Here is a 14,228-nt window from a genome sequence, read left to right as displayed (position 1 = left end):
CAAATCCTACTCATTTACATAAAAGCCTCCTCGTTCTGCTCAGACAGCCCTAAGCAGCTACATAGTGAGTGCAAACAAAATTTGCATAAGTTTCCAAATGCCTTTGCCTTGCCAGAGTGGCATTAAGGAGCTTTAATGCTACTCACATTTTTATCCTGTGAATAAGAAAACATTGGATTCGATTAAGTGTGTCTATGCTGGTGCAGTGTTAGTCACAACGTGATGTAGAAATAATACTGCCTCTTAGCCTGAAAATTTGTGGCTGTAGACATTACAATATCACAATTTGGAATCCAACTTGCAAATCAGCCCATCCATCCATCCATCCATCCATCCATCCATCCATCCATCCATCCGTCTATGCTGGAGACCTCCACGTGGAGCTCAGAGGAGACCTACATGAGCACTTGAAGCCCCACTCCCCATCTGTATCAGTCCACATGAGAGGTGTTTCTTCTTCTCATTTTATGCCTCTGGAGATGAGGAAAGGCTCCCCAGTAGCCCTCAGAGTTATTGAGGTTTTTAAACTAGAGTTGTAATGCAGGACAGCCTGGCACGTGTGGGAGGGCAGTGAGCAACTTGCCTTTGTCTATTTGTTTTGTTGAATGACTTCTCCCACATCATCCTCACAGTAGGACAAATGGGAAACCTTATACCTTTTTCCCTATTTAAACACCTGCCTCTGTTGCCTACATGTAAGGCTTCCCCTGAAATTTCCTCCAAGCTGTGTGTGGCCCCTGGCAATGCCATGATCTGGTGCAGTTGACAGAAGAGTTCCTACAGCCTTCCAAAGAAGTAGGAACCAGGCCAGTCTTGAAGTAAAAACCATGTATTAAAAACATCAGTCTTCCTTTAAAAATGATCAATCTAAATGTACATGTTGGACCAACAACTACCAATATGCTTTGCTTTTATTTTTCTTACAAGAAAAATTAAACAGCTTGTATAATGAATTAGTGATTTTCTCCTCCATCATTAAGTCATTTCTAGGAAGAAAAAAATTACCCCAACTCTAACCATATATTTATCATGTTTAGTGCAAAATAAATCCCATACCAGTTCTTCTGTCCTAGGCTTCCCAAACTCTTGTACGCGCTTTATAAACACTATTAATCATGCAGAACCTGTCAGGGGCGTTAGCAGAGCACATAATATATTTGGAACATTTGCAGCATAACAGCTTTGAATGTAAAGGTCACCATCTCCACATTAACTCCATCAAAATAATTGGGTAATTTTCCTTTAAAAACACACAAACCAGTTTCTCTTGGAGATCCCATGTGGCAGCTGAGTCTGACATCTGTGAAAGAAAGCATGGAGCTGCATGGAAGATCAAAAGAATGTATTTGCTTATGTTAGCTCGCAAACAGGGGAATGTCAAACCCGGGAACTACACCAATGCATCCAAGTCAAGCCCATGCAAGCGAAGCATTTTTTTTGCAGGAACAGTATAGCCCTCGTCCATCAGCGAGTGGGACCCAGCAGAGCACCTGAGGAGCTGCCGTGGCTGAACAAAGCCCCCTTCCTTCCTCCCCTTCCTTCTGCTGGGAGCAACGGTGGGTCTCCTCCGCTGGGCACGGAGGCTGACCTCCTCTGAAGGCACGCCAGCACTACTCATCAACTAGCGGGGAACCTGTCAGCATTCCTTCCTTGCCTCTCCCGCAGCCCCTTTGGCTCTGCCTGTCCCATGACCCAGGGGGACACCTCATCCTTCTGCTTCTCTCCACAAAACGTTGTGTTCGACTAAGCTGATAGGCAGCCACAGGTATGCAGCTGCTCTTATAAATAAAACAGTAAAGGATGGATGACAAAGAGAAGGGGTCAGTGGTTTCCTCCACCCTTGCTAGCACAAAGCCCTCAGCCCCAGGCACTCACACAGAAAAAATATCATTCTGAAAATCAGGGCAGCTGTCTGGTTATGATGAGCGTCTCGTTCACTTTTTTATCACAGCTTTGGAAGCATTTAAACATGTTGGAAAAAGGTCTGGGTCTCCTCCCAGATACTATATACAAGTCAGAAGTCCTTGAGACTTGAATAAATAAATCCAAACCATTAATGTGCTGGGGTTTTCCATAGTTTAGGCAGCGGTACTAGTTCCTAGCGCAATTGCAACTAAACCTGGGTTGGCTGCAAATATTCTCTATTGATGGGTCTAAAAGGCAGCTCTCAAGAGTTGTCTTTCAGATTTAAATTTCACATAAACCCACCTCTAACATGCCATGGGTCCGATTTGAAGGTAAGGAAGATTTAAGTTTTAAACAAGACCTTAGGCATGACATGCCTCTTCATGGCCTCTTCAGTGTCCTCCAGTCTCTGCTGCTCAGTAGGAAAAGTCCCAGGAGCAGCCAGAGCACACCACCCGACAGAGGGAAAAGATCAGATTGAAGTTAGAAAGAAAAAAAAATCCCTCTGAAGAGGGGAGTGTGCTGAGGTGTGATGCAACCTTGGCCTGTCCTAGAGCTCCCCAAGCTCCAGCTCCCCACATTTGATGCCACCCAGCTAGGTGGCACCCATTCAGCACGTACTTTTCAACTCTTGTGCTCCAGATGTCCTTGCAGTAATGGTCTGTGGCAGTCTCTGACTGACAACACCAGGCAGATGTACTCTGCCAGATCAGTCAGTGACAGTGGACAGGCTCAGCACGAGGAAGTAAGCAAAGAGAAGTTTTCACATTCCACGTAATTTATGAAGGTTTAGCAAGGACATTACACACAAATACACACGCATTACATGGTCATTTTTGTGGACTGAGAAGTGGTCTGAGTCAGAATAAGATGAAATAAACCTGTGGCATTTTATTGACTGGAATCCATTCTCTTTTTTGCAAACCTGGTGGAAAGAAACTTTCCAGAGCTTCCTTGTTAATGCATTAATGAAAAAAGTCTGCTTTGGGACTTACCACCTGACCATTCTTTACCATGATACACTAACACAGTCCTAGCCAATAGTTTTGTAAGATGGAAACTGGAAGTTCTTTGAATACTCAAGATTTACCTCTTTCGGTTCAAGATATGTAAGAATTATAGGATGGAGTTATTGCATCACATATCCCACTTTGGGTTCTAAATCACTGCAGGAAACAAGTAGCTGACATTCCTCCAAATAAAACAAATTGGGAACCAATAAAGGCTTCTCTGTACTGCACATTTCTACTTGTCAGAAGATATAACTGCTTTATGAAGTTATCCATATAAGCTACTTTATTTTGTGTAGTCTACTGAAAATGTAATAAATAGATTCCTACCAGTACACCAGTCTTGAACTTTACCAGATTTGTTATCCTGGAGTCTGGAAGATGACTCTTGTCATTTGGAGCCTGCTCTAGCGAACAGCTTCCGTGTTCTGGGTGCTTCAGGTGGCAGTGTGAACCCTGAGTATCTCTTTCACAATCAGACAGCCGTCTTCCTTTAGCTTTAATATAACTCCTTTTGTGAGAAACTTGTGAGAGAACGCCCCAACATGCAATGCGCAACCCTTAGAGCCAAGTTAGCGTATGTGTTACTATGGGTTAGAGCCATGTGGAAATATATCTTCCACTATTTGTCTTCTGAACTGAGAGTTTTACAGCACCAGGAACATAAACCTGTCTGAATGAGCTGATGTTAGAGAAGAGAGTCAAAACATCCAGCCCATCAGGACAACCAGAGCTACTGATAGAATCTATCTTTGTGGAAGTACAAGCAACAAAATCACTTAAATCTGTCCAAATGGTGGACTGGAAAATTCATCAAGTCTTCTGTGTCCAAGGAAATAACCAGAAATAGATTATTTCATCAACACCGAATTCTCATCCAAAGACAAGATGGTGTTTCTGAATTTCCTGGTGTCCTCATCCCTAGATAAGGTCACCGTGTCCTCCTCGGCATTGCAAATCTTTCACTTCCTAGTAATGGCCAAGGCCAAGTTCCCCTCATGCTGGCCTTACATGGTGTGGTGGGAGAAAAAGTACTTTAGTTCACAGCCACTTGATTCATTACTGTGACTTTTAATGAGTGCCAATATCTTAGATTTTGCAAAGGAAATAGCTGCCTAATATAACCGGCCTTTGGCCACCAACTTGTTTTCAAATAGCATTGGCTTGCTCTGACCATTAGGTAAATCCAAATCCCAGACAGAGGGAGTGCTGAGGCTCTGCGTTTTATTGTTCATCTTGTGTACCATCCAGGGTCCACTTTTGAGCCATAAAACTATGCCTACAAAGGGAACCAGACGCGAAAATAAACACATGGTCCAACACATTGGGAGGAAGGCAGTGAGAGTGGCCAATCCAGCACATTTCTTTCAAAGGGCAGATGTCAGACGCTGCTCATGCTATCAAAGGTGCAGTGAAAAGCTGCCATTCGGCCTCCCTGTGAGGCTTTACTGAGCTTAAATGCAAAGCCAAGACACTGAGTACAAAATCCTGGTCCCACAAAAGGCAGTGGCAACCATTCCCTCCCAGCTTCCAACCTCAGGGACAGGGTTTCAACCTCCACTCCTGCTTCTGGTTCTGACATTAGCTTAGAGCATTACCCTCAAACCATGCGGTCCCATCACCTTCTCCAGCTTTCCCGCCTGCACAGAAGAGTCACATTTCCACTCCTTTGTGAGCTTCAGGACTCAAAAGCCTTATGGAGCACCCATGGCTGCTGTTGTGCTCCTCTCCCACAAAGCAGAAAGGAGGATGCTGAAGCTGGGACTGCAGGATGGGCTAGCGCTTCTGATAAATACAATGAAAGTCATCCCAGCAATCAGTAAACAGTGGTATAATTAGCAAATGTTTTTCTATTTACTTCCTTCAATATGCAATAGGGGGAAATGAAATAAAATGTCAAGGACTTCATCAAACAGATGGTTCTGCACTTATTATTTTTCTCCGCTGTATTGTTTGCGTCAAGTAAAGAAGAAACTCCTTTACGAAGTGTGACTCATGGATTCCTGGGAAGCTGCGTTCTCAGCAGGGGGAGGACAGCAGGGGAGGAGAGGAAAGGGGAGGGAAGAGGACTCAGCTCATGAGCTTTTATTAGGAGTATTATTATGTCTCATTAATTAATCTGACCACCGCTTTAGTGACGTCTCGGTCTCATTTCACAGGAAAAAATTACTTTGTATTGCCAAGTTAAATAGACAATTACAGGAAGACCAAATTATGCCTACATTGCATTCCCTCAGGGCACCAGGCCAAGTTCATGTCAAATCCATAATAACTAGACTACTCTCACTAAAAACAGCTCCTGTGGACGTACGTCATGAACCATTTGTAATCTACACAGAGGATGTATTGATCTTCCTTGGGCTTCCTTTCTCATAAACTCATAATAGCAAAGACAGGATTTTTTAAGTATCTAACTCTCTGCAGCACATATGCAGAGCATAAGCTGTGTTAATTCCAATAAAGCCTAATTAAAGCATAACCATTTGCTGTTTAATTTCCTTTTCATATCCCAAGGGGCAATTGCCTAGAGAGCAGGAGAAGCAGCTTAGTACATTTCAGAGGAGGAACAACAAAAAAAAAGCTTATATTTTTCCCTGAAGACACACAGGTAAAATCCAGGAAAGATCCCTCTTTACCTGGTGAGAAAGATTACAACTTTCCAGATCTGCCTGGACTACAGAAGAGCTGGGACATCTCTAGGAAAAGAAGGGATGTAAATGAACATGTCAAAGAGAATGCAATGCCCTTAAAAAATGGTTGACATCAGAATGACTTACATCTTCAAATCTTGCTATTGTAATTCCTCCTCCCATCTGCAACCCCCAGCTCTTGGTCTGTTCTTTCTCTCTTCCCCTCAAGTGCAGCTCTGCCCTTTTCTCCTCATCCTCATCTGACGGCTCCCAGCTGGATGGGCCGCATTGTCCCCAGTCCCAGTATGTTCCCTGACTGGTCCTCTCACCGTTGGTGCTTTGGAGCTCCCTTTCAAGCACAGGTTTCTTTACTCATGGCAATGAGTGCCAGTGGCTCAAGAGAAAATGGTGTTGATTGAACTAGAGCACCAGGAGCCTAGCATGACCGCGATGGCACAAATCCTTCTCCTTCCTCCCAGTCCTTATTCTTCTCAGCGCCTCTCTTGGACCAATTGTAATTTGCTTTTTTTGTTATTCCCCAGTTTAGTCTTCATGTATGAAGAAGCCTTTTGGACAACACTGCACCCCCCTCATCTGCCCTGAGCACGCACCTGGCCTGTGGCCCCTGCCCAGCACAGGAGACATGGGTCACTCTCCCTCCTCTGGCACGTTTTTCCTCATCAGAGGACACACAGCCTCTTGTTCCCTTTCCCTCGAAGGTGGAGGTGAGCTGAGCTCCATGCGGCTTGATCACCACCCAGACTGGAGGCCAGTATCTAGTGAAGTGCCTCAGGGGTCAGTACTGGGGCCAATATTATTCAATATATTCATCAACGATTTGGACGAGGGAATTGAGTGTACTATCAGCAAGTTTGCTGGTGACACCAAGCTGGGAGGAGTGGCTGACACGCCAGAAGGGTGTGCTGCCATCCAGTGAGACCTGGACAGGCTGGAGAGTTGGGCAGGGAATAGCCTGATTAAATTTAACAAGGGAAAGTGTAGAGTCCTGCATCTGGGCAGGAAAAACCCCAGGTTCCAGTATAGGTTGGGAAATTACATATTAGAGAGCAGTGTAGGGGAAAGGGATCTGGGGGTCCTGGTGGACAGCAGGATGACCATGAGCCAGCACTGTGCCCTTGTGGCCAGGAAGGCCAATGGCATCCTGGGGTGTATTAGAAGGGGGGTGGTTGGTAGATCGAGAGAGGTTCTCCTTCCCCTCTACTCTGCCCTGGTGAGACCACATCTGGAATATTGTGTCCAGTTCTGAACCCCTCAGTTCAAGAAGGACAGGGAACTGCTGGAGAGAGTCCAGCACAGGGCAACAAAGATGATTAAGGGAGTGGAGCATCTCCCTTATGAGGAAAGGCTGAGAGAGTTGGGTCTCTTTAGTTTGGAGGAGACTGAGGGGTGACCTTATTAATGTTTATAAATATATAAAGGGTGAATGCCACGAGGATGGAGCCAGGCTCTTCTCAGTGGCAAACAATGATAGGACAAGGGTTAATGGGATCAAACTGGAACACAAGAGGTTCCACTTAAATTTGAGAAAAAACTTCTCAGTGAGGGTAACAGACACTGGAACAGGCTGCTCAGGGAGGTTGTAGAGTCTCCTTCCCTGGAGACATCCAAAGCCCGCCTGGACACATTCCTGTGCGACCTCACCTAGGCGTTCCTGCTCCAGCAGGGGGATTGGACTGGATGATCTTTTGAGGTCCCTTCCAATCCCAAACATACTGTGATACTGTGATACCTGGCAAGTCACTGTCACCACCAGCCTGCCCACCACTGGTAGCTGTGCGTAAAGCCATCTGCAACACGAACCCCAGCAGTTTCCAAGTCACATGCAGAAATAACACTTTGCGCCTCCCTCAGCTACAGCTATGTACCGCTAAGCACACCACGGACTACTGTCTTCTGCTCCACACACCAGTATTACACACGTGCATTTCTTGCTCCATGCTTCTGTCACCGCCTTCCTCTTGCAAAGAATTTTTTTCTTTTGTAAAGCAGTGAGAACAACTGAACCACATGGACAGCGTTCTGATCAAGCCCCCAAGGAGCAGGCAACTGAGTATGAAATTGTCTGTCGGGTTGGTGTAAATTTTAGCATGGTGTTGCATATCCATTCTGTTGTTCTTGGCAAGCAGGGACGATGTCCTCACCACACAGTTCATGCTGGTCAGGGCCGGCACGAGAGAAAAGCACAACTAGGATTGTGGAAACGTCTTCCAAGCTGGCGTGGGGATGCTGGAAGGGGCTTTGTTTTCTCTTTCTTTCCTTAATGCTATACAAACAAACAATGAGTGTTATTAAATCTCTATCCCTTTCCCAGGCTATAACACTCTTTCCCTTTTTCTCTCTGCTGCCCCAGTTTAGGATTTTTCATGATCCAAGCCAACCTATTCAAGTGACAAAGCAGATCACTTTGCAATGTGGCCACCAGCCAAAACTGTGACCTTTATAACAGCGAGGTGAAATGGCAGCATTTTGATTATCATGGTGCTCTTGTTTTGGAGCAAAGAAAATTGTTTTTCCTTCTTTAACAATCGAGCAGCTTTTTACCTTACAAGCATTTGCTTGGCATGGAAAAGAGTAGCAGTTTTTCAAAATTGTCCAAAGCCAGTGACAAGATATTACAGGTTTTTCTCTGGAATTCATGAAATGTTTTGACACCTCCTCACAACTCCTGTTGATATTTCCTTTTGAAAACTACTGCTGGATCTCCAGATAGCAACACTGAGCAGTGCAAGAATGGTGACAGCACCCTATGCTTTTTCTATTTGAGATTCATGAAGCGTTATTTCTTATTAATTTTAAAAATTTAAAATTAATTAAAAAGTGAAAATCCAAGTGAAAAATGAAAACTCCAAACAGCCTTTGTGATGGAGGCTGATCTACAGAGGATTGCACACTGATAAAGGCTTTCCTGTTCTGAAATAGCAATAGGAAGAGGTGGAAGCATCAGTTTCTTGTTTGGTTCTCAGCTCCAGCTCTAAGTGAAGGCAGCCTGAGCCATGTTGCACTCTCCTTTAGTTTGCTGGCTTTTGCCAATTAAATCTTGATTTTTATTTATTTTTTCACACACTGTCCACCCATTCTGTGGTCACGTCCCTGCAAAGTAACTGAGGGATCATCAGTACAAAGGAGATTTTCCAACAGTGCAGGAGGATTCTGAGACAAGAAGGGAAATTTCATGTACAACAGAGCTTTGCCTCTTGATTAATAAAGCAAATATTAATTTATAATCATGCTTTGTAAATCTTTATTTCACCCAATATTCATATCCACAGAGAAACAGAAGGTCACATCCTACAAATGCTCATAAAGGCTAACTTGTAAAATGCAAAATGAGAATTTTCATTTTTCTACTAAATATAAATCTGATTGGCACTTCAGCAGCACTTCAGGCTACCTGCTGAAGGTTATGTGTACCTGTCTTGCAATAGCTTTACAGGGACTGAAAAATCCCCAGCAGTTATAGTAGCAACAGGTTCTTAAGGCTTAGGGACTTCTACTCTCGCCCTCATCCTCTGTAGAGCTTTGGAAACAAGAAAGAAGGGTTTGTGGGTCTGGGAAGATGTGTCTTACCCTTTCCTTAAGACATCTACATTATTTGATAATGAAATTACAGAGAAGTGCAATGAGCTCCAGCTCCTGATACAGGTAAAACCCACCCTGCACAACATCATGTGTAGTAGCAGAGCTCTTATTCTGCAGGTGTGGACATCTGTCTCATCTTCTACTCTGGTCAAATCATCTTCAGTTCCTTAATTATTTACATTCTACTGCCCAGTGGAGAAGGTGTTTATAAGGAGAGTATTTGCCAAGCTTCACAAGTCAACGGCATAATCTTCTGGTGCATGTTTTCCCCTGAGAGCCTTCCCTCTCTTTATGATCCCCCTGCCAATCTGTGGTGCTACAGAGAAGGTGTTTAAAGGCAGAAGTGCTGCAGCACTTCACCTCCTCTGGCAGCGATATGCAGTTGTAAAAGTCATCATATAACGTCTCACTTCTCCGAAGCAGGAGATGTCACACAGCATGATGAAGCTGCTGTCAGATGTGTACTCCTCCAGCAGGCCAGGAAGAACATCTGTCACCAGTATTTCTGCTTCAGCTCCATCTGCACCTGGTTGTTCTCTTTGCAAGTTCCTGTGTTATTTTTCTTCCATATACTCAGACACTCTGCAGTGAGTTTGTTGTCTTACATGGATTGCCATGGTTAAAGCATTTGTCCAATGGACCCAAGAAAAGGCGAAGAAATTAGCACCAAGTAACAATAGTTTTTCCAGAAGAGAAAACATATGCTCCTTTTGTGGCTCACAGGATATTCTATATATCGTGTGTCCTGACATTCTCTCTTTTACAAGAGTATAGCAGGAAAGACTCAAATTCTGGCCCATTAGAAAGAGCCATGCTTGCATGCTTTAGGGTGGTAGGACAGAATGAATACATATTTGTTCCAAATACTGTCAAAGAAATCTTAGTTCTAGGGACAGGAACAAATCGTGCTGCAAATAAGCTCAAAACAGGGAATCTGTAAGAATACATCAGAGACCAAGGGTGAGATATCAGATTTGGCTCATGATGCCAAAGAGGACTTGTCTTTTTCCTTTCTATTTCAGTACAAAATAAGATTTGAAAGAACACTGCTTTCCCTGGAAAGGAGGAATTGCTAAGATGTTAGAGGAAGAAAAAGTATTGTGTTTTGTTTGCACAGTCCCTGCTTGTTTAACCCCCAAGAGAAGCTTGCACATAGTCCAGTTAATGCTTTATCGTTCATGTCCCTTATCATGCACTGAGGGCACGTATTGTGCATGAGTCATAATTAGCTTGTTTGTATAATACTAAAAGGAAAACAAACAGCCCCATATCTCCCTGTCACACTAACAATAAGCTGACACATACTTAATCAAAATAGAGGATGCTGAATTAATTCAAAGAGGGTGACTTTCAAGAGGGACAATTGGAAATTCCTCTCAGTGCAGTTAGTCACTCAGGTGGAGTTCAGCCAAACACAAGATGAAATTTGTCACATTTGTTCCAGAATTAATAATTTCTCAGAACTTATTACAGTTTGCTTTAACATATTTCCAGACTTTGCCATGAAACAGATGACGAATTAAAGAGTGATGCATCTAAATATTAAGAGGCTCAGTCACAAGAAAAAAAAATCCATGGGGAAACTTTCTTGCTCACATTTCTGATGCAAAGCCAAGAGCACCTTCTCATGCGCTAGCAAAGCCTGCACCAGTAGAAAATTTTAGGGGAAAAAGACACCTAGTTCACCATTTGCTGAGAAACAAAATGATGAATAGTGCCATTTGCCAAAGAATCTAGTTTTCACAGCTGGCCGTTTGTTAAATCCTTACAGACAGAGGTTACTGGAGCAGGAAAGTCAAGCAATTGCTGGCCCTTCGGCTGCTCTGCAAGTACTTGGGATGGGACCGGCTGTTCTGTACAGATTTAGGCATTCTAGAATAGAACTGGCCATTCTGTACAGCTTTGGATATTCCAGAAAACCTACACCATCCACTGGAGCAACACAGGACATTCGGGTGAACTGCACTGGCAGGACTGTCAGGTACAGAAACAAGATGAATGAATCCAGACACCTTGTCAAAGGATGAACCAACTCAGCAAAAGTCTCCCTTATTTATCTGTATCAGACAAACAAGCGCAGAGGGAAAATTTTCCATTTACAAGGCAGAAAGCGAAGAAAATTAGTACTCTAGATACCCATCAGTCCATTATGACTACTGTTTTGCACTTGTCCAGCTACATGCCTCCTCCTCTAGGTGTAACACTCTAGGGTACCCATAGGATGGAGAGAAAGAAGCAGCTAAAGCACAAAGACACTTTCCAGAGCCTATGCAGGCATGCTATATGTAGACATCTAAGTTCAGCATTACATACGGCAAAGAGCAAACACACCCTCACTCTACAACCAATATCGTGCCCTCTTTTCAGGCTTATATAAGTTACTCACTTGCCTAGCAAATAGTGCTTCTGTTTCTAAAGAAATAGACGGAAAAAGGATGAATATTTACAAGTTTGATGGAAGTACTTTTGATTTATTACATTAAAATGCACAACTATTCTCTTACAGGCAAAAGGAAAAGAGAAGGAAGGGACAGTTTTAGCTTGGCTGGAGTCACTCATGTGTCTCCTGACTTTGATGAGTAATAAAACTATTACAAAATGCATTTGGAACAAATCACACTGCACGTGCCTGATAGATTCCCACGAAGCTTAATACTCATAGTCCCCAATTTTGCTTCCTTCAGACAGTCTGGCTTTTTCCTGCCAATTTGCTCGTCTGAGCTCTGTTTGTGTTTATAGCACCACAACGGAAAACCTGCATGGACTGAGTCAGAAATTATCATCTCATCCATACGATATTGTTAAGCACAGACTGGTCAGATCTTTCAGAAAAAAAAGTTCAATGGCAGATGATTAATCTTGTTAGCTTAATACCTCTAAGCAATGAATTACTCATTTTATATCTGCAGAAGGAGAAAAAAAAAAAAGGAAAAAAAAAAAAAGCAGCCTGCAAATCATGATTTAAATCTCTCTCTCTTGGAGCAGGTGAAGATACAAATAACTTAGTGGAAGGGTCATGCAGCGTCATGAGTATTGGATGCTGCTGCGTTTATTTGAAAGTCCAACACATTTTTGAGAGGATTAAATGTGATGAGTAAGCAGACTTGTCCAGCTAACCTTAAGAGTAGTGTGGTGGGTTGTTTTCTTTTTATGTCTTTCCTTTTTTCTTTTTAAATACAGCAGCTACAGAGTGTTAATTCATGTTATTTGTCTTCTTCAGCCTACTGGGAAGCCTTTCTGGGGGAGACAGAAGGAGGCTTGCGGCAGCTTTCAGGTTGACTGTGAGACCAGCTTTGAGAGAATTCATTTGTTGCCAAAAGGACGCACTGACTTTTGGTTGGTAGCTTGGAGGATGGCTATTTATGCCCAGAGGAGGACATTTTCAAATTTGCTGTGCACAAAGCTCATCTTGTTTTGTGGTCATCTGCTGACAAAACCAAGTAAGCCACTGTGTGGCCACCATTCCAAAAAAGCCAGGATGTCCTCTGCATTATGGCCCTTCACTGTAGAAGTTCAGGTGTTTCTGAAAGTAACCCTTTATTTACTGAAATGCTAATGTGAAACAGAGTATTACAGAAGGAAAAACTAAAGAAAAACAAAACAAGCAAACAAAAAGACACCTCACACGAAACCAAAACTACAAACTAACAAAATCCCAAACCAACAGTTTTTAAGCTAACTAAAATGAAAACGTTAACATAAATCTGTTCATTACATACTGTTAATAAAAACATAATGCACATGAATTCAAGGAAGTTTTACTACGTAACAATTCCCCCCATCTGCACCACAAGTGGTGTGAAAGCCAGAGTCTCACGGTCATTTGTCATAGGAGGATTATGGTTCAACTGTGATATTCTGCAGAGAAACAAGAGCAGCAGCCACCGGCAGCCTGAGCTGTTTCATTTGCAGTTCCCTGCATGCTGTGCCCTCGTTACCCGGCTCCTTGGCTGCTTGCAGTGCCACTTGGGTTTGATCGTGGGCTGATGGCCCCAGGATGTTCTCCCCATTGGTGTGGTCCATCCTTGCCTGCAGCCTCTTTGCAACAGGGGCATAAGGCTGGTGCTGTGTATCTGAAGACCTTGCTCACACACACCTGCCTGACAGTGCCCCAGATCCCAGCCTCATGCCATCTTTGCCCCATATGACCACAAATCACCCACTCTGCAGAATCATAGAACAGTTTGGGTTGGAAGGGACCTTCAAAGCTCACCTAGTCCAACCCCTCTGCAATGAGCAGGGACATCTTCAACCAAATCAGGTTGCTCAGAGCCCGATCCAGCCTGGCCTGGTATGTCCCCAGGGATGGGGCATCTACCACCTCTCTGGGCAACCTGGGCCAGTGTTTCACCACCCACACTGCAAAAAATATCTTCCTGATATCTAATCTGAATCTCTCCTCTTTTAGTTTAAAAACATTAGCCCCTGTCCTGCTGCAACAGGCCCTGCTAAAAAGTCTGTCCCCATCTTTCTTATAGGCCACTTTTAAGTACTGATAGGCTGCAATAAGGTTTCCCCAGAGCCTTCTCTTCTCCAGGTTGAAAATACCTCATGGTTCAAATCCAGCCTAGGCTTATCTTCCACCTGCAACACAGGGTAATTACTGAGGAAAATTACAAATACGCTCACCATCCATACCTGGTAGCTGTCCATGTTTTAACCCGAGCTAGCAATACAACCACCATAGCCACTCGCTCATGCCCTCTCTCATCCCCCGCCCCCCAAAACGGGAGAGAATTGAAAGAGAAGGGAGAAATTTGGACTGAGATAAACACAGTTTAATAAAATAACAAAATACTAATACACTACTAGTAAATATATATATAAAATAGAAATAGAAGATATTCAAGGAGATTCCTCACAAACTCCATTCACAACTGAGCAGCCAGTCCCAGCAAGCAGCACTTGGTTCCCAACAGCGAAAGAAGAGGAAAAAGGCAGAAATGCCCAGAGGACTCTGTAAAATGGCAAAAGCCGGACTAAACGTCCCGCACCAAAGACTTCCCCAGCTCCAACAAAAAGAATGAAGAGAAGAAAAACAACGTGTGTGAAAGAAAGCGCCCAAGAAGCCAGAGAGCGAAAG

Source organism: Patagioenas fasciata, chromosome 3, assembly GCF_037038585.1.
Source record: "Patagioenas fasciata isolate bPatFas1 chromosome 3, bPatFas1.hap1, whole genome shotgun sequence".
NCBI classification, from domain to species: Eukaryota; Metazoa; Chordata; class Aves; order Columbiformes; family Columbidae; genus Patagioenas; species Patagioenas fasciata.
The sequence above is the reverse complement of the archived record's forward strand: the minus strand, read 5'-3'. Positions refer to the sequence as shown.